Source organism: Bemisia tabaci, chromosome 3, assembly GCF_918797505.1.
Source record: "Bemisia tabaci chromosome 3, PGI_BMITA_v3".
Lineage (NCBI taxonomy): Eukaryota > Metazoa > Arthropoda > Insecta > Hemiptera > Aleyrodidae > Bemisia > Bemisia tabaci.
The window spans coordinates 55,351,471-55,378,669 of NC_092795.1; the positions used below are offsets into that span (position 1 = coordinate 55,351,471).

The window sequence follows — 27,199 nt, forward strand, 5'->3', positions numbered from 1 at the left end:
AGCTTGCCCGCAACGTCACTCATCAGTCATCATTAGGCGGAGATTAGTGTTGACTGTTGATTCCCGAAAGTAACTTTCACGCAGTGGGAAGGCTAGACGAAGCATTATCGAGACCCCGCACTGCTGTCCGATGTCAGTGTCAAATCATTGTAAAGGCAAATGTTTTATTCCGGCATTCAACATTTTCTAATGGGTACATCAGATAACGAAGACTGCGGATCAAAGTTGTGTTGAGCAGTTTTGTGGAGGATGTTTCTGAAACAAAGTGGTATTTGCGAAGTATGTAGATGCTAACATGACACTCCAGTGTCCACCAGTCTTCATATGGCCTACATTATGCGAGAGGGAAATACTGATTCCGGCTTATTTTAGAAACAGCACATGTGACATGTGCCATCAAACGCGCACTCCTGATGGTGAGCGAGAAATGGACTGCATTTTGCAATTTGGACCTACAAATTCTGGCTCATCTGAAAAAACACTTATTTGCAAAGGGAAACTAATGGCACATACGTTATTTTAAACCGGGCCGGAATTTATAGGTCCAAATTGCAAAATGCAGTCCAAATAGTATAGTTCCTCATCGCAAAATGTAATTCATACATAAAAAAACCCGACGCCGTATGAACATTCGACAGTTGCCAAATTTCCTTCAGTAAAATGTTCATTTTTGAGGAAAGTTATGAATATTTTGCCTTGAAATTTTCAGGAAATTTAGGTAAAATTGCAAACAATATTATTTGAAAAATTGGAAGAAAAATATTCATAAGTTTACCAGGAAATTCGTGTTTTATAAATGGCAATTTGGCAACGCCTGAAGGTTCACACGGCGTTTTTTCTTCGTGCGGCAGTGTTGGAAACTGGACTGTTAAAGAGTGAGAGATATGAGGAGGGGGATGATGAAAAATTTCAAAATCGACAATCACTGTTTTTAAGCGTTTCGTGGCTTCGAGAATGCATCCCCAGAAGTTTCAATACATTTCATGAAATATCGTGAAATTTCACGCGAATAAATTTCACGGAATTTCAAATCCCTACTCTGCCGTGCTAAGGAAAAACGCCGTATGAGCCCTCAGACGTTGCCAAGTTTCCTCCGATAAAAACCGAAATTACAGAAGAAATCGAGAATATTATTTCCCCAATTTTCAGACAATTTTGTACACAATTTAAACTAAAATATCTGAAAATTTCAAGGTTAGATATGCATAATTTTTCCCAAAAAATGCTGGTTTTATCAAGGTAAATTTGGTAACTCCCGAATGTTCATACGGCATTTTTCCTCAGCACGGCAGTGCTCTGGACTCTCTGCAAAAATACCCGAGTTTCGACGGCGAGAGGCAACGTCCGCAGAGGGGGGCTGCCGTTGGGCCTCCTACGCGCGGGAATCGGCCGGGGATCGTGGATCGTGGCCGCAGGGCAGTGGGTCGCATGGTCAGTTTCACCGTACGCCGCGCCGTGGCGTCCGACTAGGAACCCCGACCGGTAGATGTCGGGCAGTAGCACACCTCACACTCCGCGCGCACTCGCATCACACACAGCGCGTCGTCCGGTTGTGAGGACCGCGCTGGAGCGAGCTTTTGCCCCCCCCCCCCTCCTCGTCCCCCGGTGCCCCCTGCCCCCGCCCCTTGGGGCCCCGATTCGTGCGCGGAGTGGGACGCAAGGTGCACCGCACGCGAGAGGAAGGAAGGAAGCGAGCGCAGGAAAGAGGACATGCTTGCCAGATAGTCCTAAAAAATTAGCCCTTTTCCCTAGAGTCCCTTTATACTGAGAGTCAAGACAATGTGAATCCATTTCTGATTGGTTCCTGTATTTTAGGCCCGTCACAAACGGGAATAAAGATTACATTTTCACCGATTGCAAAGATTCTAATCTGGAATGGACCGGGGAATTACGGGTTCGGCAAGGAACAAACGGAATGAGAGAAGGGACGGAGAGAGGAATTTGAGAATGGGCCGATCAAAGATTACAAAAAACCAACAAAAAACGTTCAATCTCTGTAATCTTTATTCCCGTTTGTGACTCCATGAGGGGTGTTGTCTTGACTCTCAGCGTAAAGGGACTCTACTTTTCCCCACATGAACCGATTTAAGCTGTACATATTGTATCGCACAACTTGGCAACCTGGAAAGAGGATGAGACGCCGTCGTCGGAGAAATAGTTCAAGAAACTATGCGCTCGCGTGCCCGTGCCTAAGCTCCCTTACGTTCGCGTTGTCGAACGAGGCGAAAATTTAGAAATTTCGCTGTTTTCCTAACAAAAGAACGTAAGCGCATTCCGACGGTGTGAAAATCCCAATAACAAATTGCATTTTTCCTCGGAAATTGCCGAATGGTTCTAACTAAAAATTTTAGTTATTTTTCCTCCGACTACCTACACAAAAAGTCGGGAAAATTTTCGGTGGAAATTGCATGGTTATATTCTTGTAAAATGTTGCATTATTTTGGTCAGTTTTGAAATCTTGGGATGAAGTTGCTTTTCTTTGTCTGGGAAGGGACTGGTTTGCCGTTGAAATTATGAGTAAATTCGCGGTAGATGAAGTTGGGGAATGGAACAGCTTAAGACGTTGATCGCCATTGAAACGTCATGCAGATCACGGTTGGCATTTTATTCGGATCGTAACGTCACGTCAACCCGTGAGAGAGCGTGATCACTTCGCAGGGTCTTTGTAAAGTTCGGCTAACTTTTGAAGAGATATCCGTCGAAAAATCGGGGTCACATTCCACTAAGAGAAAACTTATAAATCGTGGTCTGAACCAAAATGTAAAAAGACGTCGGTTGAATAAACTGAGGATACAGATGATACGGTCACTCAGATCAAGAGTAGGGTTGTATGAACATGAACCCAGGGTCTGACTGACAAGGGGGAGGGAGGGGGGAGGAGGTAAGTCCAGTCTTTATGAAGTCCACATGATTTAATGTCCAACCATGAATATGTTTAAAATTGTCCAATATATTGTCCATATTGTGGACATGTTATGTCCACATTTTTTGCCTCTCATTTAAATGACAGGAGCCACCTCAAAAATAAATGCATACTACTACCACTACCTTCATTCTTAAAAAACATTTCATTCATGAATCAAGTCATGAAAGAGAACAGACTCTGAGAGCAGATAAAAACATACGTTCATGGTACACTGTACGGATATGATAAGATGGAAACCAAAGCGGGAGCCTAGGAAACGCTCCAATGCCAAATTAAACATTTTTCAGTAACAGATGCAGTCAAAATTGAAAGTTCTCTTTAACTAGTTATTTCGTGCGCCTTCAATCTTGTAGGATACTGTGCAACGCCTCTGACGCGAAATAGTTGCTTAAAGCGTTGCGGCGTGGCGGGCAACCAGCGTGACACGCGCATAGGCGCCTACAAACCTAACGGGATACTTCACGCGTTGCGCAATGCGTGAAGTATCCCGTTAGGTTTGTAGGCGCCAGTGCGCGTTCTGCGCTGCTAACACGCCGCTCCGCTCTGTGTTAGGCTCTAATATTTAAACTCGCGGAGTGGCTGAGGAAACGCTTCAAACTGACGCTTGAATTTGATTTTAGTGGACTTTACATGTGTGGACTTAACTTAGTGGACGTTTAAGTAATGGACTTAACAATAGTGTGGGCTTTAGAACTGTGGACGTAAAAATTGTGGACGAAAAGTCTGTGGACGTAAAAAAAGTGGACATACAGTCCGTGTACCATCGGTACTCGAGCCCTAACGGTATCACTTGAGTTTACCTTCCTCGACGGGAGATTATACCTATGCTGCCGCCGTGCTGAAGAAGAACGCTGTATGAACATTCGAGAGTTGCCAAATTTCCCTTGATAAATCAAGTTTCTGACGCAATTTAAATAAACTTTCCCTCGAAATTTTCAGATATTTTAGATCAAATTGCGTACATAATTGTCTGAACATTTTGGAAAATAATAATCAGAATTTTCCCAGTAAATTCGATTTTCATCGGAAGACATTTGGCAACGTCTGAAGGCTCATACGGCGTTCTTCCTTAGCACGGCAGTATGGACTAGAGTCCCTTTATACTGAGAGTCAAGACAATTCGGCTCATGGATGTCACAAACGGGAATAAAGATTACAGAAATTGAACGTTTTTCGTAATCTTTGATCGGCCCATTCTCAAATGCCTTTCTCCGTTCCTCCTCTCATTCCGTTTGTTCCTTGCCGAACCCGTAATTCCCTGGTCCATTCCAGATTATAATCTTTGCAATTGGTGAAAATGTAATCTTTATTCCCGTTTGTGACACTGTGGAGGCCTAAAATACGGGAACCAATCAGAAATGGATTCAAATTGTCTTGACTCTCGGTATAAAGGGACTCTAGTATGGACTGAGGCATTGTATGCATGGGATGAGCTCACACTGGGAAGTTGCGGGCGGAGTGGAAGTTGTGGAGCTTTCTTCCCCGCGAGGTGCTTTGGTGCTTGCCTCCCCCGCAGCCTGGGGCCTTGCTCTTGTCTTGGGCTCGGCGCTTGGGCCGATGGAGCCGGTGATTGGGCCGATGGGGCGAATGCTCTTGCTATCGATATCGCCATCCGAGCGGGCGGGGGGCGCGGACGCGGGGAAGGAGCGCGGACAAAAGAGCTATGAATGCGGATCTTCCCAGGAGCCCCCGGCCGGACCAGACCCGATCGCCACTCCGGTCCCAGGCGCCGCTGCCTCTTCCACCCGAAATCTATCAATTTTAACGCAAAATCTGCCGTCCTCGGCGAAAACGCCGTAACTCCAGTCTAAATTTTTTCAGCTTTTTACCGAAAAAAATGATTTATTACCGGAAAACTAACGAGCATTCATCCTTCTTAGTTCTAAAATAACTGCGACATGCCACTGAGAATTCAAATTTACAAAATGGAGCATCTTAATGATCAGGTTTTCTCGTAACAGCACAGTATGTCCGGAAGAAAAATGCAGAATGTTAATTGAAGTAACGGCGTTTTTGCTGTGGAAACTTGCTGTATCTAAACAATGGCATTGCCCTCCGCCGATGAAAAAATTATAACCGCACCAGACGCTCTTGTTTCTTAAGAAAATTGTCTAACACCATAATCAGGCCATTGAGTTTGCAAAATATTTTCACTTAGAACATAAAGAAAGTTGTTTTTAAATAATGTGTGTCTGTTTAGCGAAATTCTGAAAGAATGTTGTCAAAAATAGCACTCAGAGGAAAAATTGATAATTTTTCTAAAAATATGATAACCGCGAACCGAAGTTCGAGCCGTGCGACCGAGAACTTTCGTCACCCGGACGAAAAACTTTGGCATTCCAAAAGAAACCAAAGCCCTTTTCTCCTTGTAAAGCCACTCTCATTTGCATGCGCGGCGGTCCGGTCGTCCGGACCGTAAAATCCGGCGCCATCGCTTGCGTCTCGCATCTCGCGGCTCGCCATCTCACTTTCTACACGTTACCGCGGGACCGTGATCTACACCCGTACTACCGTCCGGGACCCCGTGCCCCCCCCCCCCCCCCCCCACGGGGGGCCCGGGGCCCTCGCTCCGCGGAAACGGCCTCAGTCAAACACCGCGCGCGCAACCGCCATCGTCCGAAACCGCGATCCGAACCCGGCTCGCACGTGGGGGACCGGCTTTCGACTCGGAAATCCGAGTTTAATGGTTCCACCTGTTACTCCGCTTAAACTGTTCGCCGACCCGTGCTTGTGATCCCTGCGCTTTCTACGTGTGGACCCGCCCTGGTTTTCGAAATGACGTGTGTGGTGCGTGCAGTGTGAACGGGGCTTGGGTCAAAGTCGGGGTTGATTATGACTTACGTCTATTTTGCTCGGAAAATAACGCTTAAGTCTCTTAAGAGCGGATCCTGAACCCCTGTAGTCGTGAAGTCGACTGAACGGCATTTATCTAAATTTCAGCTTGAAAAACGTGACAAAAGTGTTTACATTGGAATTGAATCGTAAAAAAAGCAAATCTCGTTTGGAGTTTCATCTGCAGTTCAACTTTTTTAAGCAAGATCTGTTTTTTTTTTTTAGAAAAATAGGCATTATATTGGGTAGGATTGATTCGTCCTTGAGTTATACGTACTGTGAGAAAAAAAGTTCGATCACATCAACTGAATGTAACGTGTTCAATATCGGCCGTATTGTTCGGATCATGCGACTGCACTCTTGGTTCTGAGAACCGTATCTTCGGTTCGCGCAACCTAGTTTTTTCGTTACTTTATTCGGTTTGAATGATCGGTTGCATCAAACGAGGATATGGTTTCTACAACCGAGAGTGTGGTCACATGAACCGAACAATAACGGCCGATATTGCACACCGTGGTTCATAAGACCGAAGTTTTTTTCTCATTGTAGCGCTCAAAATTGTCGTGCGAGCATTAAACTTACAAATTATTTCAGTGTGTGTTTATACATAGATAGAATAGGACACTCATGAAAACCCCACATTTTTATTATCTGGAAATGTTCATTTATAAACATTCCGAATGAGGTTTTGCGAAATTAATACTTTTCTACTCGGCCTTTTTCACAAAGAAAAAAAGGGATAAAAGTTCTTTCCGTTTTCAAAATGGCGCAGTTTATTTATGTTTTAAAAAACTTGCTGATTTTGTGACAATGTGTTGATTCAGCATGATTGAAAATTCGATATTTCCCCCCTATAACTATCCACATATTATTGAGATGCAAAATTTCAACATTTTAGAACATGCTTTTGATAAATTGGTTTGCACGAAATTAAGACACGTTCATTTTCAAATGCTATATTTCAATACCAATATACAAAAGAATCCAGCATCGTTTGCATGAATCTTCACAAAACAAAACGTTATAGACCATTTTTGCTTTTCATTAACCATGTATTTGAATGTGGAAGATTTCTAATTTTATCGCTAAAAGTGAACCTATCTTCTTGGAACAAAATCACTGAAAAATATTTGTATTTTTTCAAAACTGAACGAACTTGAAATAATTTAGTGCACGCACATCCGCACGAGCGCAATGATTCAAGTTCACAGAGCATTTCTATTTGTTTTCCAGAAATATGGGTGGTAATGTATCGGAAATAGGCCAGAGCGGAAATGGGTGACCTCGCGGCGATAAAAGAGCACGAGAAAAAGTTACTGGGTTATTTATTTGATAGGCAGTAGTGATAAATTGGTTGCGTAAACCCCAGTAACCTTCAATTGTGGAGTGAGTCATGAACTGACATTTGGACGATAAATTTAATCAACCGATTCAATGATAAACTTAAAAGATGTTCGGTTTGATAATGGTTGTAAAATACTCGTGCCCGTATCTTTACTCGCGAATGGACTTTTGGCAAGTGGAGTGAAAAACATTTCAAGTTTTCGTGGAGCCTTTTACGGAATGAATAAGTTAAAACGCATGTTGATGGATTGAAAGGACTTTACCGAGTTCTGAGCATGATGCATGCACAAACCGGTTGTGTATAAATCGAGAACATCCAGTTCCGAATGGTGTTAAATTCAGCGATGCAGGTGTTCGAATAACAATGATTTGGGAGTCTTAAGGCCATAGCCCCTAGCTACCACAACGAAGAAGATGCTTTGGGATTTGGACCACGGATTTAAGCAGATGAATTGACGACAGTAGTTTTGAAGGTAAGCTTTTTTCTTTTTTATATTTTTTAATGAGACATATTATAGGTACCACTTTTCTTGACAAACAAACACAAAATGAGAGAAAAGATTGCAGGCAAAAAATTTTGGCGGATCGATTGTAAGAGCATTACGTAGTAATGCTAAAAAAAAGTAGACACTATTCTAAGCATGTTATGAGAATTTTTGGTTGTTATTAAGCATAAAACATGTATTTACAAAGAGAAGAACAAAGGAAAAAGGATTTATGATCCTGAAGTGTACTTTAGGATGTTGTTTTGTTTCAAAAACTCCTTTAAACCGCGTGTGCGTCTGCCCTGCTTAATGACGTCACTCTGACAACCATTTAACTAAGTAAGCATGATTGTCTATTCTGACGCTGCGCATACCGTGCTCAGAAAAAAACGCCGTGTGAGCCTTCAAACGTTGCCAAAATCTTCAAAAGCATATTTCCGGGAGAATTTTGATTTGAATTCTGTTTGCAATTGAATCCACTGTGTAAGTGATGCCAAGGAAAAAATTTCAAAATTTGTCAAAAAAATTAAATTTTTATTCATGAAAATTTTGCAGCGTTCGAGTGTGAATAGGGTGTTTTTCCTTAGCAGGGCAGAATTAGGCTATTTATGTTGCGCACGTAACAGCATAACGTCAACCATAACAAGCATTCTCTTGACACCATCGTTTTTTGTTTTGTTTTTTTTTTTTCAATTGGTTTTTTCTAACTCCAGTGACTAACTTTTAGCCGGAGGAGTTGCTTTTCAAAATTTCCCTTGATATGAATGATATTTATACTGTGTTGCGTGAGTGGGGGCTGCTTATGGAAATATTCAGGTTCAAATTTTGTATGCCACCCTTAGCGAGGAATTGAATGCTGTCGATCCATCGTTCCATCGATTCATCGCTCTCGGATTTGCAAATTTCGCTCAACACGTTTAAATGACGCTCGTTGACGATAAATCAACACATTGCCTCGCTGAAATGATTTGGCGCATGCACGCACTAATGAACGGCACATGGTACCTATGACGCAATAGCGCATATCGTTTGAAATTACAAACGCTGAAGCTCCTCTGATAAGCCTCTGATTGTTCTTACTCTTAAAACTTGCAGGAGAAAAATTGTAATTTTCAGGGAATATTGACCCTAGCGGTTCAATGACGCGAAAAAGATGGTTTTAAAACACCTCTAAAAAGGATGAGTAAAGTTCCTCACAAATTTTTCTATGAAACGCGGTTTCTTAGCAAGATTTCTGGCGTACCTTGGGTGGCATGTACCAATAATGGTCCAAATTAGAGACTTTTGAGTTATTTCAGAACTAGCATACTTGACGTTGATTCGGATACACAGAAAAATGTTTATGTAAGTTTGCGAGTAAAGTCTCCTTCCTCATGAACGTTGTCCAATAGCACAAATAATCAGAAATTCGATTTTTTACGTTATTATGAAAAAAGTCTATTATCGATGAAAATCCCATCTAGGTATAGATAGACTCTTTCTTCACATGAATGCATTAAAAAAAAAAATGTATGGAATCTAAAACTACTACAGCCTTTTGGACACCATTTGGACCGAGTTAAGCAGAGAGGAACCAAACCACATCAACTATTGCTAAATTTACTCGGAAAATTTAATTTTTTTACATGGAAACGGTTGTGTGGATTTTTGTGCAAATTTCAGAGAATTTTCTGCACACTACGAAGCAAATTTTACAAAACTTTCAAAGGAATCCGCACAAATGTTCTCTTGTAAACATTTAAATTGCCCAGTTAAATTTAGCAATAACTGGTGTGGTTTGGTTCCTTTCTACAAAACGCGGTCCATTTACGCAGTGAGTTGCCGCTATATCGCACTTAGGCGTTCTGCGACACCTAATCGTCACGTGTGCCACTTTTCGAAAATCTTTTGGGCAACTGCCATCGTAAAATTTTTTCGTCGACACCCTGCCGCCATTCTCTCATTGGGCGTTCCATCGCCTTCTTCCAGGAAGAATCTAATTCAAAATTTGTTAGGGAAATTGCTCATCCGTCTTTCCTTGCACATGCCCATACTAAACAAACCATCTGATCATGACGTCATGCAAGATGTTACTTTTAACCCTCAATATCCCACGAATTCTTCCATTGCGGACACGGTCTCCAGTTATGATACTGGTACAGGGTCGGACTGGCTCACATCTGAGGGCGTAGAACCTTGGCTGGTTAAAGGGGTGTCATGTGATATTTCCTGGAAGGGCATCCCCTACGTGGAGAGGAGCTCAGACAATTTTGGCAAAGCAGCACTAGTTTACGCTATTTTCAAGTTCAAAGTTTATTAATCGTACAGAGTAAAAATTGCAAAATTGAACGTATTGAGGTAACCGACACACTTACTTAATGAAACCATTAAAAATTAAAGGCACTAGACGCATCCAAGCACCTTTGTTCCCAAGAGAACCGAGCCAGTGCTGCGGTTTACACGAGCTTAAGACGTGGGTTTGCAAATCCATCCTGAAAAAGAATCGGACGTGAATCTGAAAAAAGAAGAAAGAATCGTATCAACACAACCGTAGACGGAAAACACGTATTCGGGCCTCTGTTTTAACTTTTCTTCCGAATCTGAGTGACACCTCATTGACAGCATATGGCAGAGCATTGAGAGCTCACTCTTCGCGTCATCGCGCCTTCAATTTTTCAGATGCAGCATGGACGTCCATCAAGTACGAATAGTTGTATCTCTGCGCCGTCGTAAACGCGCATCTTTTCCCTCCCTCTATTTCCATTTTGTGTTTGTATGCGCTTGTCTTATTCGTAATGGTGCTTCAATCTAGTAACATAGAGCAGAGCATTGCGAGTTCACGACTCACGCCATTGCGTCTTACATTTTTCATATGCAATGTGGACATCCATCTTCCGCAAATAGCTGTATCGCGTTTACACTTTAGATTTCTCTTATTTTTGAATTTCGGGATAAATTAAAGTTACACCAAAAACCAAAAAAAAAACCAAAAAACTCCGGCTCTAGGAGCCGTAATTACGGGCTGTATAGCACTACCGTGCGTTGCGGGTTAGGAGGCCGTAAGTTCCGCACTTAGGAGCCAGAGCATCGGCCTTTAAGCCCGGAGCTATCTTTTGCTACGGGTTTGGAGGCCGTTGCTACGGCTTCTGAATGCGAGACTTACGGCCTCCTAACCCGCAACGCACGGTGGTGCTGGTGCTATATAGCCCGTAATTACGGCTCTTGGATTCGGAGTTTTTTTTTTTCAGTGTAAGTTTGCCCGAGATATGCTACGATATGTTCAAATCAATAGTCATTTTGAAAAGAAAGAAATATGTTTAGAGGTCTCCCAAGAGGTCTATAAAGGGTGCGTTTGTCTAATAAGGCTGACTTTGCAGTATTTTTTATAATTTTTTTATGCTATTGGAAATCGCATAAAAATCGATTTAAAATTGAGAAAATGCACCGCTTAGTGAAGTCATCTGGCGGCATTTCCCGTTTAAACACGTATTTTAGCAGGTTAGATCATTTTGTCATATCTCCTCCAATAAGTGTACAATTTATGAACCAATAGTATCCTCGTGTTCAGCTCACTTGGTAGAGTCCACTTAATCACGGAACTCATCAAATTTTCAGACACCTGCAAATTCTCCATTATGCTGATTAAAATAGGTGGTCCAAGAGTTCTTTCTGTGATGGAGATTTTGCGTGCAAATTTTCTTTGCTTCATCTGGAAGTGCTGAGTTCACAGTATTTTTTATAATTTTTTCTGATATGGGAAATAGTATAAAAATAAATTTAAAAGTGAGAAAATGCACCGCCTAGTGGCGTCATCTGGCGGCACTGAAAAAATTGGAAATATTTCTTTTCCCAATTTTTAGAGAACTCTACACGCTATTTTGCCTAAAGTATCAGAAAATTGTAAGGAAAAATATTCATAATTTTCCCGAAAAACGCATACTTTCTCGGGAGAAATTTGCCAACTTTGCAACTTTGGACTTTGCAACTTTGAATGTTCCTACGACGTTTTACCTCGGAACATCGGAATGGGAGTGCTGCGGACACAACTAATCACCACCGCACGAAATATTCCATGTTCCATTCCAATGCTGTTTTCGGGAATCACCCTCAACGGATGCCAAGTCTGGCACTCGCCACCCTCTTGGCGACGAGGGGTAGCCAGGCATCCAGTTCCACCAAATCGCGGTCGCGTTTGGGTTTCCCCGGTGTCGGATTTTTCCGTGCGACGGCGCGGCGGGGCGGCGCGGCGCCTTGGGTCGGTGATGAAAACCTGGCCGCGTTTTGATTGATCATTACCATTGATTTCTTGGCGTTCTGCATTCGAGGGCTACGACATCTACCTCCCGCCAGGCCATGCTCCGCTACCGGCTCCCGCATTCCCATTGTTCCGCTCTTCCGCACTAAGGAAGAACGCCTTATGAGCCACCAGACGTTGCCAAATTCCTTTCGAAAAATCACGAATTTTCAGGAGAATTACCGAATATTCCCCTTGCGTTTTTCGAGAGCGTTCGTTCTTAATTTACTCCAAAAAGTCAGAAAGTTTCAAGGCAAAATACTCATAATTTTCTACTAAACTAACTATTATCTGGGAGGAAATTTGGCAACATTCAAATGCCCATGCGGTGTTTTTCCTCAGCACGGCGGCGCTCCGCTCCGTTCTCCCGCGAGGCGGCAAAATTCCGCTTCCGGAGTTGCCGAATTGTGTGAATAATCCGAAATTTGGCGGAAGAACCAGGAATGGATCATAAGTCAGGGAGAATAAGAGCTCTTGAAGACCCATTTCCTCCTTAAAATTCCATTGAGATGACGTTGAAAGTATGAAAAACGTCCAATATGGACTTATCGAAGAGGCATTAAGGTTTGAAGAATATCTATAAACGTTCCGCTCGCAAAAAAATGACAGCGCAGGCCAAATGAACCTTGAAAAAAACCTGTGCGTCTTGACAAATAAGTCATGCTCGTTTCCACACATTTCATTCCCTCTCTGGTAACCAAAAGTCACCTCTCAGCAATGCTTTTCTACAGTTAAAAATACCGAAATTAGTTTAAACATGTGTTTAATTTAAGGTTTTTGTGGATGGGAAGAAGTGTGAATTGCCGTACACAAATGACGCTACTTTCTCATTTAGGGGTAACATTTAGAAATTGTATCTCACGCTTAAGCCCAATTCACACTATCAAACTTTTCATACGACATAATTGAGCGAAAAGCTGGATGGAAAGTTGAGCGAAAAGTTTAATGTGACGTCACATTCAAGTTTCCATTCAGTTTTTCATCAAATTGTCGTTTTCTCGCGTCAGTATCACACTATCCAACTTTCCATTCGACAAGTTGCATTCAAGAGTTGAATGAAAAGTTTGATAGTGTGAATCAGGTTTTATCGCAGTGCCAACAAAAAACGCAATATGAGCATTCGGAGGTTGCCAGGTTTCTTCTGATATGATATTGATATTTAATTTGGCGAAAATTTATGAGTATCTTTCGTGAAATTTTTGGATACTTCAGATGAAATCGCAAATAAAATCCTCTACAAATTTAAAGAAAAATACTCTCAAATTTCACTGGAAATTTGTGTTTCATCAAGGAAAATCGGGCAACATCCGAAGGTTCATGTCGTCACCTTCCAGGCAAAGTATCACAAGCGCCATGCGATGTTTAAAAATTTCCGCCGCCATTTTATTTCTTTACTGAGAAATTGTTGGTTGAATCTGTTTGGAAATTTCACTAAATATTATCGGCAGCACAAAAAAAATTCAGTGAAATTTTCGGACAGCTTCGTTGAACAATTTCTCTGTAAAAAAATAAGATGGCGGCGAAAATGTTTAAACGTCGCATGGCGCTTGTGATACTTTGCCTGGAAGGTGACGATGTCGCGTTCTCCAATGACATGTTAGCACAGTAGTTTGCTCAGGTCACGATGACACACTGAAGTTAAGCCGAATCACTTTTACTTGAATTTCCGTGTTTTTAACTTGGTTTTCTCCCGCGCTGCGAGGATTCCGCAAAAGCGTAAATGGAAATACGTGTTCCCGAAGCTCCATCGTCAAACCGCGAATCCAAGATTCCCAGGTCGCACAGTGGATCGAGTCAATAGGAGAGCTCGGAAACTATTTGGAAACTTTCAAAACGCATATACTGCCGTGCTAAGGAAGAACGTCGTATGAGCCTTAAGACGTTGCCAAGTTTCTTCCGATAAGAACCGGAATTACTGGGAAAATTGTGAAGATTATTTTTTAAAATTTTTAGACAATTTTGTACGTAATTTAATCTAAAATATCAGAAAATTCCAGGGAACAATTTGAATGAATGTCGTTTACAATACCGTCACCTTCCAGGCAAAGTATCACAAGCGCCATGCGACGTTTAAAAATTTCCGCCGCCATTTTATTTTTTTACAGAGAAATATTGTTCAACGAAGCTGTCCGAAAATTTCTCTAAATTTTCTTTGTGCTGCCGATAAAATTTAGTGAAATTTCCAAACAGATTCAACCAACAATTTCTCAGTAAAGAAATAAAATGGCGGCGGAAATTTTTAAACGTCGCATGGCGCTTGTGAAACTTTGCCTGGAAGGTGACGATACATGTTTTATCAAGGGAATTTTGGAAACTCTCGAATGTTCACATGGCGTTCTTCCTTATCACAGTAGTATAACTCCGTTTACACAAAACCTTGAGGTTTTAAAATTGGTTTCATTAATTTTCTCGTGTGACTGTCCTCTACAAGCACCCCTTATTCAAAATATGACGAAATAAACATCAAAATTTGTAGTTTTAGTCAAAAATGTAATGTCCAACCATCTGATGGAATCGATCCACTGTTGGGCCGTGGCGTTGCACAATCGGAAGCGGCGCCTCATGGATCCAAAAAAAGAAGAACAGCCGTTCCCTCGTTCCCCAGTCTCGGCGAGGAACTCGCAAAAATAACCAAAAGCGGCGGATCTCCAACAAAGTCCATTTTTGTAGAACCAGTAAATAAACGTGTCGCTACGGGCGGAGCAGAGAGGTTACGGGGCCATTCTTTTCTTCGTCGGGAGGGCGGTGTCCCGGGCGGTGATTAAAGCGCCAGTCATCGGCACCTGCAATTAGCCAGGGACAACTGATTCAACCAAATATGTCCTTTACTCGATAAACCCTGGAGTGTATTCAATATTGCAGAGATCACGGCTCACTCGGAAATTGACGTTTGGAGTCAGCGCCCTCTTCTATTAATATTAAAACCAAACATGTCCATTATCGAATGAGCCCTAGAATGTAAGCACTTTTATGGAGATCCTGGTTCATGAAGAATACCGGAGAGCAGCATCTCCATTTGGATGTGGTCCGCGGTGAGCACGTGCTTTTATGTACTTGGTGGCTCAATCCAGGTTGGAGTTACTGCAGCGACGAGGGAACAGGCGGTCGGCTCGTTAAGGTGCCAACTCGTAATCGTGACAAATCGGTTCCGGAGTCGAACCGGGGCCCTCCGATCCGAGAGCCGGGCCAAACTGGAGCAGGATCCGGGGTTCCGGGCGCCGAAGCCGGTCTGATCGTCGCTCGTCGGATGACAGGAGTCGCTCCGATTCCAACTCGGATCGTTGAGTTCAGGGCACGGCCTGTCCTCTGTAGGGCTAAGTAAAAACTCCGTATATGCATTCCAATGTTGCCAAATCGGATGCCCTATGAAATTATTCATTTTTCAAGAAAGTTATGAATACACCGATAAAAACATCACAGGCAGTATAAGATAAATGTATAAACATATACATGTATAAACATGTATAAACATACACAACGATAAACGTATAAACATAGATTTATGATAAATGCTGGTCTGGTTAATCTTATTAAAAATTAGAATAAAAATAATTCAAATTGACAAATTAAAAGTTCAAAATGATAGTTCAACTAGGAACTGCAATTTCTGGTTCGTTAAAGAAACGACATATGTGCCATTAGTTTCCCTATGCAGATAAGTGTTTTTATCAATGAGCTAGAGATTTTGGTTCCTTATTACTAAATGCAGTCCAAATAATCAAGCAATCTTGAACAGTTTTAGCGTACAAGGCTCCAAAAAGCGTTTGGAGAATTCTCTTAGCTTCATGGGGGGGGGGGGGGAGAGGCGGTCCTGAGGAATTCCCCGGAAAATTTTGAAAAACTGAGTCGTCTAAGGAGCAATTTTGAGCTATTCTCACCGAAAAATTGCTCCAATTATAGTTTCCAAGATGAAAGCTATGTCATGCACTTAGTCTCAGCAGAATCCCTCAAAGTTCTTGGAGGAGGCCAATTAGATTTCCGGTGGTGCCAGACCACCCCTTCCCACTCCTCGACCCTCCATTTCCGTCACGGGTCTCCCTAGAGTTTTCCACTCAATAATGTATCACATGAAAACAATCTGACGTAAAAACAGTATTTCTCCATCACATACACAAAATCCGCGTCCGAGAGAGAAATCCAATCGGCTTAATAAGCAGTTTGCCGAGGCGGTTTGTCAAACCACTTCTCCCATCAATCATCATGAAACAGAGATGAGTGTTGAGTGTTGACTGTGGATCCCTAAGGGCAGAGACTAGAGTACCTATATTGAGAGAGTATGGCCACTGGGTCCCATGGAGAGGCTTAGGACCCAAAAATGGCGGTGCTTTGTTTTGGTTTTTGAGGATGGGAGGGGGGTCATTGCCAACTTTTGACGGTTTTCACCTGGTTATCACCAACCGCACTTGCTGCCAACCTTACTACATCTAAGATCATTTTTCTCAAAAATTGCACACGATTAGCCTTAAAAATATGTAAAAAAGTCGCAATAGTGCATTTGGGTAAAGTTCTCGTTACAATAAGCAAAGACAACTACATTTTGAATCATTTTGCATTACATTAACTTTATGGCGTCCGCCATTTTTGGGTCCTAAGGGCTCCATTCAGCCTAAGATGGCTGAGCCAATCAGAGGTGGTAACTCCAGTGGCCATACTCTCTCTTAATATAGGTACTCTAGCAGAGACAAGAGACCCTCCACTGGTATCTTGGCGATGGTGGAAGCTTTTACTTTCGGGACTTCAACAATTAACTGTTGACTTACCTACATGGTTGATGTTTAACAACGTGTTGGCAGTTTCGTTTTGCAAACAAGCCAAAACAAGTCGAAGTTTGGGAAACTTGTTTGGCTAATGATGTCACCCGACGCTCATCATCCACCATGTAGGTCGGTCAACAGCCGGAAAAAGAGTGATGACTGTTGCTGTCTTATAATTGTCCATAAGGAAGCGTTGAATCCCCGAAAGTAAAAGCTTCCACCTGTCGCCAAGACTGCCGTGCTGAGGAAAAACGCCGTATGACCCTTCAGGCGTTGCCAAATTTCCTTTGGTAAATCACGAATATTCGGGAACATTTATAGATATTTTTCTTCCAATTTTTCAGATAATTTCGCTCGCAATTTTACCTAAATTTTCTGAAAATTTTAAGGCAAAATATTCATCAATTTACTCAAAATAAACATTTTATCGTAGGAAATTTGGCAACTCTCGAATGTTCATACGGCGTTTTTCCTTAGTACGGCAGAAGAGGCCAGTGGAGGGTCTCTTGTCTCTGGTCAAACCACTTCTGGCATCAATCATCATGAAACAGAGATGAGTGTTGAGTGTGGATCCCTGAGGGGGACTTGTGTGACGTTGCGGCGGCCCTGTCGGCTACGTAACGACAACTCGGATGGATGCGGGAAGTGGAGTCGAACTGGCTGGAGGTATCGGAGCGTGGTCATTGGCGGTGGCGGTGTATCGGATCGGATCGAGTCGGGAGCCGCGAAATGGGAGTTTGATTGCGAATCGCGAGTGCCGCATTTCACTTTCCGCGTCAAAATAGACGCCAGAGAACGGCGCACAGCGGATCGAGTCAATTAGAGAGGTCGGACATGAAATTTTTGACTAAAATTGCAAATTTTGATGTTTATTTTGTCACATTTTAAATTATAAGGGGTGCTACTGATGGGAAATTCCACGAGAAAACCAATGAAGCCACTTTTGGAACTTCAAAGTTCCATATAAACGGAGTTATAAGCGTTTAAAGTTTCCAAATTTTGTCCGACTTCTCCTATTGACTCGATCCACTGTGCGGCGCCCGCCATCCACGTCGTCATCGTCGCATTGTTCCACTCCATCGTTGCCGGCTACGCAAATCAAAGCAGCACACTGAAAAAACATTCTCGGCGTTTTTACCGAGGTCCGTTGGTGCCTTTAACATCTCACTTTTTTTTACCAATTATTGGTAATTTTACCAAGACAGACTGGCAAGCTTACCTAAAAACCGGCATTTTTACTGTTATTTCCAGGTAAGAATACAACTTTCATTGGTAATCAATTCCCGGTAACTTCGTCATTTTATCTCGGTAATTCTACCACAGTCGATAAAAAATATTGGCGTTTTTATCAAGGTCCAGAAAAATTACCAAGAAAGTTCAATAATTTTACCGAGATTTCTCGGGAAAATTACCAATTCCATAAATGGTAATTTTACCAAGGAAAACTGGGATCAAATAGAACCCTGAATTCTTGGTAATTTTACCCTTTTCGTAGTAAATACACCGAGATTTTTTTTTTCAGTGCAGGCATCCATTTCATTGAAACACTCTCCTCTACGCTAGCTGCCGTGATACCCAAGAGAGCAGTTAGTGCAAAAATCAACTTTTCAGAAAACGGGCTTGGAAGCGTCTTACTGGAAAATTTTATTCCATGAAGCCTCCGTTCTTTATCAAATTGCCACTAATCATCCGAAAGGCTCATAGAAATCGTTTGGATGATTGAAAATCCACTTTAGTTTGCAACTCCCTGCCGAGCTGATTGAAGAAGTTAACCAAATTCACTCGCGGATGTTGTCCTAAACATGGCCAGATTTACCTACTTGCCGCCCTCTTCTCATTCATTTTGAAACATCAATAAAAAACCATCAAGTGAACGTGCCGGAGGGAGAAGGGTGCATAAGCAGCGTTCACTCGTGTTGGAAACATTTTTTGCGTAAGCCCTGTCAACACTCCTAGCAAAAGTTCACGGAACTTCGCGCGAAAGTTCAGTTCCGTAAACCTATCTCTGTGTGGACAAGGCCTTTCATTTGTAAGAAATGAACTAAAAAATTAAGAAAGAACAAACATAAATGTGGTTTAATAATTTTAACTTCCGCCGCCGTACCGCACTGACCACAATGTGTTTGGCGCAATGCGTGAAGTATTCATGTAGACTTGTAGGCACTGTGCGTTTCACGCCGCGCCGACCGCTGTTGACCGTACTGTGTTTGACGCAATGCGTGAAGTATTCGTGCAGTCTCGTAGGCGCTAATATGTGATACATGCCGACCGCCGCGCCGAGGGCTTCTCCTTTTCATCTCAAGTCCTCGTCATCATTTCTCTCTGTGCCGCGCCGCTTCAGGCCAAATTACGTGTTTGGTTTCTCTCTTAACTCAACTAATTAAAGGTGCGCAGTCTTTTGTAAAACCGAAATACGACAAAATTAGAAATTAATGAACTCTCAGGAAATGAGAGATTTGGTCACCTTTTCTTGTATGTAAGCAGTTCAGTGTGAGCATACGTGCGGGTGTGTTAGCTGCTACCGCACAATCGATGGGAGGGGGTAGTCTGCTTGCACTTACGGCAAAACTTACGCGTTATATCTTGTTTTTGTCTCTTTTGACTTTTATACTTTTCTATCATTCACAAGCACCTTACAAACTACTTGCAATTGCTATTGCTTGGGATACATCCATTGATTACTAATTATTAATTGATTAATTTTTTAAGGCCCATGTTGATCGTTGCATCAGAGTACCTTTGTAAGGAGAGTATGGCCTCTGCAGGGTTTATTCCTAATTTGTTCAATTTCGATCAGTTTGGGATCCAGAAAGCTACCGGATAGGTACCGGAAGGACAGTGGAAGTTGCATTGAAATGATTCGGAATGCCAGAGAGGGAGCTTGCGTTTGCTTGTAACATCGTGGATTTTTCTCAATTTATAATATGACCCTGCAAATTCTGCAATGGCCTGAAAACTGTACGATTAGAATGAACAGACACTATACAGTATTGTAATATCCAAATCCGTCCATGCACTGAAAAAAAAAGAATCTTAAATTTGCCGCCAAGAAGTATTTCTTCTTAAATCAAGGGGTTTGCTGGTTAATATAAGCTACTTTTTAGCTTAACCCAAGCATTATTTTTCTTGTATCAAGAGAAAGTCAGCTTAAAGCAAGATGAAAAAAATTCTTGGCGGCAAATTCAAGAATAATCAAGCTTGTTCCAAGCTACTTTTTTTCCAGTGTGGTTAAAGCCCCAAGTTTACTAGCTCGCCATTTGCGCAGAGGCCTGGCAACATCGCGATAGGAAAGTCTGGGGGTACTCTGCAACAGTTCCAATTAAAGTACAAGGTGGTGAGTTCCTTAACGGCATGCCTTTGGTAATTCAAGGAAGCCGTTTTCACTCCCCTAGCGTAATGCAATTCCGCTCGGCAAGTCTAAAATCGATAGGGGACTGATTACAGTCTTATTCTTTCAGCCTATATGCTGCACTCTGTCGATGAGTAGCCGTTGAAAGCATGGGCTGAGTTCACAGAATCTTTAGGAATACTACCGTACCGTGCTAAGGAAAAACGTCATATGAACCTTCAGGCGTTGCCAAATTTGCTTTGATAAAACGCCAATTTCCTGGTAAATTTATGAATATTTTCCTCCAAAATTTTCAGATAATTTAGTTCGCAATTTTACCTAAAGATTCTGAAAATATAAGGGGAACATCTTTGCCATCTTCAGTTTTTCATTTTTTAGTTATTTCATTTTCCCCCTATAGCTTTTAAAATACTTACTAATTTGAAAAAAATATTTATTTGCTGAGAGAATGCCCATGAACCGAGGTTAAATTACGACCCCGGTGATCCCCCCCCCCCCCTTCAACTCGGTAGACGACGAGAAAGCGTGATGCGCCACCCGAAGGAGGGCCAGGATCAAGCGTGAAGCGTCGTGTGCGGCCGATGTTGTCAATTAAATCTTAATTTTAACGATTTTGCAAGAATATATGACGAAACGGATCACTGAGAAAATTGTACCCATAAAAATGCACGTTTACTAGAGTTTCGTGTATCTCCTCATTCCCACAAGAAGGCAGGCCATTTTTCATCAATAAAAACTGTTTCTTTCACATTTTTCGGAACTTTGAAGCCGAGGAAAATATTGTCCGCAAATTGCTGAAAAATACAGCATTTGCAGGTGTCTGAAATTTGATGAATTTCGGGTTTAAGTGGAAACATACTGCGAGTGAACTGATCACGAGGATACCCTTGGTTCATGAATTGAACAATTATTGGAGAAGATATGACAAAATTATCTAATCTGCTAAAGCGTCCAGCCCACCTTCAAGCTAGGGGCTTCAAAGAGGCTCATCGATGGAACTGTTGACTGTTGCCTTTCAAAGATCGTCGGGCCGACGATCTTTGAAGTTAACCGATGTGTTCGAGACACATTACAGATCATATCTTGAAATTTTCGAGGAATTTTGTGCAGAAATGACCGAGAAATTAAAGAAATAATGCTAGTTTGATAGCCCCAGTTTGCACGTGGGCTGGACGCTTTAAATACGTGTGTATAAATGGGTTATGCCGCCAGATGACGTCACCAGGCGGTGGATTTTCTTACTTTTAAATCCATTTTTATACTATTTCCCATATCAGAAAAAAATTCTAAAGAATACCCTGAAATCAGCTCTATAAGCACTTTCAGATGAAGCAATAATAAATTTGAATGCAAATTCTTTGAAGACATGGCAACACTGCGCTTGGGACATGGATCACAGGTATCGGAACCGTGGTTGTATGTACCTTTACTTCCGATCTAGTGTGTGTGTCTGGCGCCGCGACGCGACGGACGCCGACGCCCGCGCAGCTCTAGTCATGACGTCAGCATAAGTCACCGAACTATCAACCAACATTTCCTATCGCCGCACAATCGAACGAGTCAATTTGAGAAGTCAGACAAAATCGAGAAACTTTGAAAGCTTATATTTTCGAAAACTTGAAACAAAAAAGTGGATTTATTCGGGTTTTCGTGAAATTTCCTTTCAGAAACATCCCTTGAAATTGAATTTGTGATAATATAAACATTGAAATTTGAAATTTGAGCCGAAAAATTCATGTCATGACCTCTTCTATTAGTTCGATCCACTGTGCGCCGGCACCGTATACTGCCTTGCAGAGGAAGAACCCCGTATGAGCCTTCAGGCAATGACATATTTCCTTCGATAAGAAGTAATTTTACCGCGGAATTTGTGAATATTTTCTCCTTAATTTTTTCAGACAATTTTGTTCGCAATTTAAGCTAAAATATCCGAAAATTGCAAGTTAAAATATGCATAACTTTACTCTGAAATGCCTCTTTTATCTGGGGAGGTTTGGCAACTCTCGCATGTTCATACGGCGTTTTTCCGTAGCGCGGCAATATTAAGCCTTGATACGGCGAATGGATCTATTCAAAGCCCAAGACAGAAATATTCATTCGCCTAAAAGTTGGTGCACTTTTTGTAATGAGGAACTACTGATTTAGGCTCATCCGGCCCCTGCACCCCCGATCCCTCGCTCCGTAAGTGATTATGGAACTTTCAAGAGCGTATATTGAATGTTTCGGATTTTTGGTAGGTATCATCTGGACATCAACAGCTTTCGTTCGCAACAAAAATCAAGAAAATCGGCCAGGCAGGCGGTTCCTCAGAAGTAAGGATCACAGGGTTTCGACCCTTGCAGTTTTATTTTGGTAGATAAACAATATGAAAATCAAGATTGGTGCATAAGCAAGACTTTTTACTTTTTATTTAAAATCTACTAAAATTTCGGTGAAATGGTGCGATTGTAATGTAAAATCAATATAATTCCCCTCTAACTAATTTCCGTTCTAGAATAGGACAAAGAAGCTGGATATGATTCATTGGCGTTTTTGCAAAACCAACAGAATTCCGGAGGCCACAGGAAACATTGTCCTTGTTTTTCCCAAAGTACTTAATTTTCGTCGAACGAAACAACCTGTTTAAAGTTTTTTCCCTTTTCTTTTTTTATTATATGTCTCAAAAAGCTTCAACGTACCTAAAGTCACAATGCTGATGTGACGAAAGACCCACTAACTGCAAGACCAGCTTCAGCATCGAAATCGCAGGAAATCCGATTTAGCGGCTAAATCCTGTTTTGACTCCGAGCTGCCCTACTAAAAAAATTATTACTTTTTATCCTCAATGCATAAGGCCCCCGGCTCCTGCCCTCCCCACCCCGCCGGCCGTGAGCCCTGATCAAGTGGCACTCCAATTGCTGTCGTCTACAATGCGGCGACGCGACACAGCGGACAATGGGCGAAAGTATTAGTATTGCACACTAAAGATTTATGCACAATTTTGATAAAACTTTTGAGGAAAAAGTTGCTTTCAAAAGTGGGCTACTTTAGGTAAAAAGGACTATGAGAAATACATACGGCGATATTTTTTTTAAATGAATGGAAAAATAAACTTTTGAACTCTGAATAAAATTGATACGAAATGCACAGTTTTTGGATGCCTGTGCGGCGAGATGATACGGCTACGCATAAATTTTATCGGACGGTCTCTGCATATTTTTGAAAGTTAAAAAAAAGAAACGAAATTTGCTGAGTGGAGCACGCATGCAAAATAATCTCAATAGGATGCAGTTTTTTGAGCAAGCGGTATAATATTTCCTTTTAAATTACAAAAGACCACTCTTAATTTTATTATCACCGCATGAGGAAACTGAGGAATCTCAAGATTGAGTTTTTGATCAAATGATTACGACTTCAGCCTCATCCCAGTGATAGAGTGAATACAAGCCAATTACAAGCCAAAAGCACTAAAAATGTCACCATGAATTTTAAAATGCTTTAAATCCAGGCAACTTTAAAAACAAATAAAAAGGATGGGGTAATTTCCTCTAATAAAGCAGCTGTAATCATCGATTGTCCTAAAATTCTGACGCGATTCGCATAAGAAACCTTCCGTCAAAATTTTGGAAATTTTGTGTTTGGCCCCAGTTTTGTAAAAAAAAAAAGACCTTAAAAACAGGAAAAACACAAATGAAAGTCACTCGCCTACTGGACATCACGCTGTAAAAAAATGCGTGATACAACTATTTCAACTCCTGAGCAGATCAAATTGCATCCATAGAATTGAAGGCGAACTTCAAGGCGATTTCTCGTTCCCGTCTGTGAGCGCGAGAGTAGGGCTTAATTCTAGCTTTTCAAACTTATTTCAATTTCTCCATCCAAATATTTTCCTATCGGGAGATCTTAGTAAAAGTTACTGGACTTTTCGCTGCGATGGTCATTAAATTAATAAGTTAAGGCGTGTAAATGCCTGCGAATGGGTTGTTTTTTTTGGAAAAAAGGAAAAAAATATATGGAAAATATGTTTAAAAAGTTAAGAAAATATTGTCAACAGGCGAGGTCCCTTTCCTAATGACTCATAGCAGCTCTGAGCCAACCAGTTGAGTTCGATCTGTTTCAAATGGTCCTCTCTCCAACATGGTAGTGGTCCTCAAGAACAAAAAGAAAAATATTCTTTTGGATCAATAGGCATTCAAACTATTAAGTCTCTTACGAGAATCCTGGTTGAGTCGACAGGTAATCTCCTTGTTTCAAATAAAACGGTATTAACGTTATGTCCAAAGCTCCGTCCTGTCACTTTCATTGGACGTATTTGTGCTAAAAGGAACTATGTTACACGCAAAACCTATGCACATAGTTCCTTTTAGCATAAATACGAATAAATAGGTTACGGTTGACCCAACGAAGATTCTCCTCAACTGGAAAGTGTTTTCAGCGAGCCGATTTTATTTCCTCCGTTCAAAGTAGCGTCAACAGGATGGTTAAAATTTGAAATGTATCGATCCGCATTAAACTGCTGAACCTGCGGGCTGAGTGTTGAAATTGATAGACAAAGCTATATAGAGAAAGGAGACATAAGGAATATGGAGCGATCTTATTAGTTGAAATTAATTGAAATTCTTGTAGACTAAGGAAGATGGACTAACTGAAGACGGACGAGAGAAGATGGACGCCTTTGTCCATCGCAACTACCCGCTTCCACCAATAGGATCCTTACGTATCCTGATCGTCTTCTTTTTCTATCGCTTTGTCTACAAATTCCCACGATCAGCCCGCTGGCGATCTCTCTTAAAATTGTGCTCTCCTCAGATTGAACGCATGAGAAAATAGGTAACCCCGCGGAAAAAATTGAATGTTGATGTAGCGTCTACACTGTTAAAAAAATATGCGACAAGTATCAAATGCTGATTTTAAATTTAAAAGAGATGCTAACTCAACATTGAATTAGTTCATTTAACCGTGGGCGTAGTTAACATAGGCGTTTTCTTATTGTAAAATCAGTATTTTTACTGGTCAAACATTTTTCTGATAATTTAAATGCTTAAAGCAACATTCAATTTTTCCCCATGCCGCCGATAGCCGATCATCTCATTCGCGAGGAGCTGCAGAAGGAGGCTACACACAGACGTGAGTAAATGGCGATACACACGAAGTACAAAACGCTTGCGGCGACGAAACTTCCGCTGTGTGCAGGATCACGATCCTTTTCTACTACACCGTGCGTGAGGTGCTCCGGAACGGAGGAAGGAGAACGGTGTTGGTTTGTTCTTGACTTTCAAAAGCGCCAAAGTCCCCGTCCCCGATCAGGAGGGCGATCAGCTCTGGCCGACCGTCGAGAGCCGAGCTGACGTTAGTGGGCCACGCTGACGGCCAAGTCCCGTCGCAGGGTCCGGACCCAGCGCCAACCAGCCGCATGCGCAGTTGTCACCTCCTCCACAGTGCCCACGTATACTGCCCTGCTAAAGCCCTATTTCCACGATCCAGGTGGAGTTCCAAGGCCTCGATACACGATCAAATTCCTGAGACGATCCCCATCCGAGTGTCATTGGTCATCAGTCCTCAAATCGTTGATTTTGCCGCGATCTCACGTTGAATGTGGGAGCTGAATGTGGAAAGGCCTCGATAGACGATCAAATTCCCGAACCAATTCCGATCAAAGTAGCATCAAAGTGTCGGGAGTCATCAGTCTTAAACTCATTAATTTGCTTCATATTGAAATGAAAACTTGGCAGAAATGTTTCTTGTGCCAGGAAATGATGAATGGTGGCACTCCGTTCTGATCTTACTATGAACAAAAAAGTGCGGCCCGTCAAAATTTGATGGTAGATGGTGACCACCAGTCATCAGTATGTCTACTTTGATCGAAATTTGTTCGGAATTCGATCGTCTATGCAGGGCTGACGTCATCGGCCCTCAGCCAACCATCTCAGCAACCTCAGCAACCATCGGATAATGTCGTATTTGTATGAACTATCTGAATAGTTTTGATACACATCTTGATGAAAATAACTCGAATTTGAGAAATTTCAGCTGTCGAGCGATGACTCTTGACTTCCATATTCAGCTGCCAAATTCAGTATATGATTCCGGCATTTGCTTGATTTTCAAATGAAAACTTGGCAGAAATGATCCGTGCGCCGGGAAATGAAGAATGGAGGCACGCCGTTTTGATCATAATTGGATGGCCGTTCAATTTTGATCAAATAAGATGTTGCATGGTGATCACCAGTCAACAAATGGTCTATTGCGATCGAAATTTTTTCTGCATTTGGTCGTCCGTCGATTGAAAGGCGAGACTGAATACGACATTTCACGGGAAAAGGGCTTCAATCCACAAAAACTCAAAATTGAATTTCACAGTTACTTTGGTCTGGGACTCATTGGGAGATTTTTTGTGGCAAGAAAGAAAAGACTCAATCTGGCACAACTTTCCTCCAGAAAGAAATGCGGATTGTTGGAGCACTAGTTTACATATAGGTACACAGTGCACAATTGCAGGCTTTCTGATACAGAATTGATTGCACGATGGCGGAAACACTACCTTCTCCTCTGATCTCAGGTCAGGTTTAAAATTAGGCCACGTTTGATAAGGTCAAGCACGACCTGAAATAAACTGCTGTGACAGTCAACTTGCTTCGATCTATAAAGATCTATAAAGGCGATATAAAATCTGAAATTACCTCCGATTAATTTTTATCCGTGAAAAATTTAGACATTGAGACAGCAATGCCTTTTTAGTTCAGTCGCGGCATAAAAATCGCTTTGATCGCAGAGACCAAGATAGTTGCAGTCAAAATAGTTATCACTACTGCGGAGTGGAGGTAAAACCTCCTAAGAATAGGTATCCGAATGTTGTCAAATTTCTCGCGATAAAATATTAACTCCCAAGAAAAGTTTTGAATCGTTTCCTTTGAAATTTTCAGCTACCGTACTTCAAATTGCGATGAAAAAAAAACTCCAAAAAAATTTGAGGGAAAATGTCACAAGTTTCTCAGAAAATGTGCGTTTTTTCAGATGAAAATTTAGCAACGTCGGAAGACTCGTACGGTGTGCTTTCTTAGTCTGATAGAATACAATCCATACTGCTTTTTTTTAATCGTACCTAATTATTTGTGACTTCAATTGTTTCATTTTTTGTATGGCAAGAAAAGTCAGTAACTAGTCAATCATCGGGTGGGTAATAAGTATTCCAGCTAATAAGGAATGAATAAGATTAGCTTCCAGTTAGGTACGTAATTGTTTAATTACCAAATTGTC

At 41.7% G+C, this 27,199-nt stretch overlaps 1 protein-coding gene across 2 annotated transcripts in view; it reads left to right on the forward strand.

Moving 5' to 3' along the window:
- Positions 1 to 5,499: 5,499 nt before the first annotated feature.
- Positions 5,500 to 27,199, forward strand: part of LOC109033077 (uncharacterized) — a 42,009-nt gene continuing 20,309 nt past the window's right edge. Inside the window, exons 1-2 of one of the 2 annotated variants that reach the window (XM_019045507.2) lie at positions 5,500 to 6,003; positions 6,992 to 7,575. The gene's annotated coding sequence lies outside the window, so the exon portion shown is untranslated. Of the gene's footprint in view, positions 6,004 to 6,919; positions 7,576 to 27,199 lie in introns of those variants that run through there. The other variant, XM_072298860.1, reaches the window with a different exon arrangement.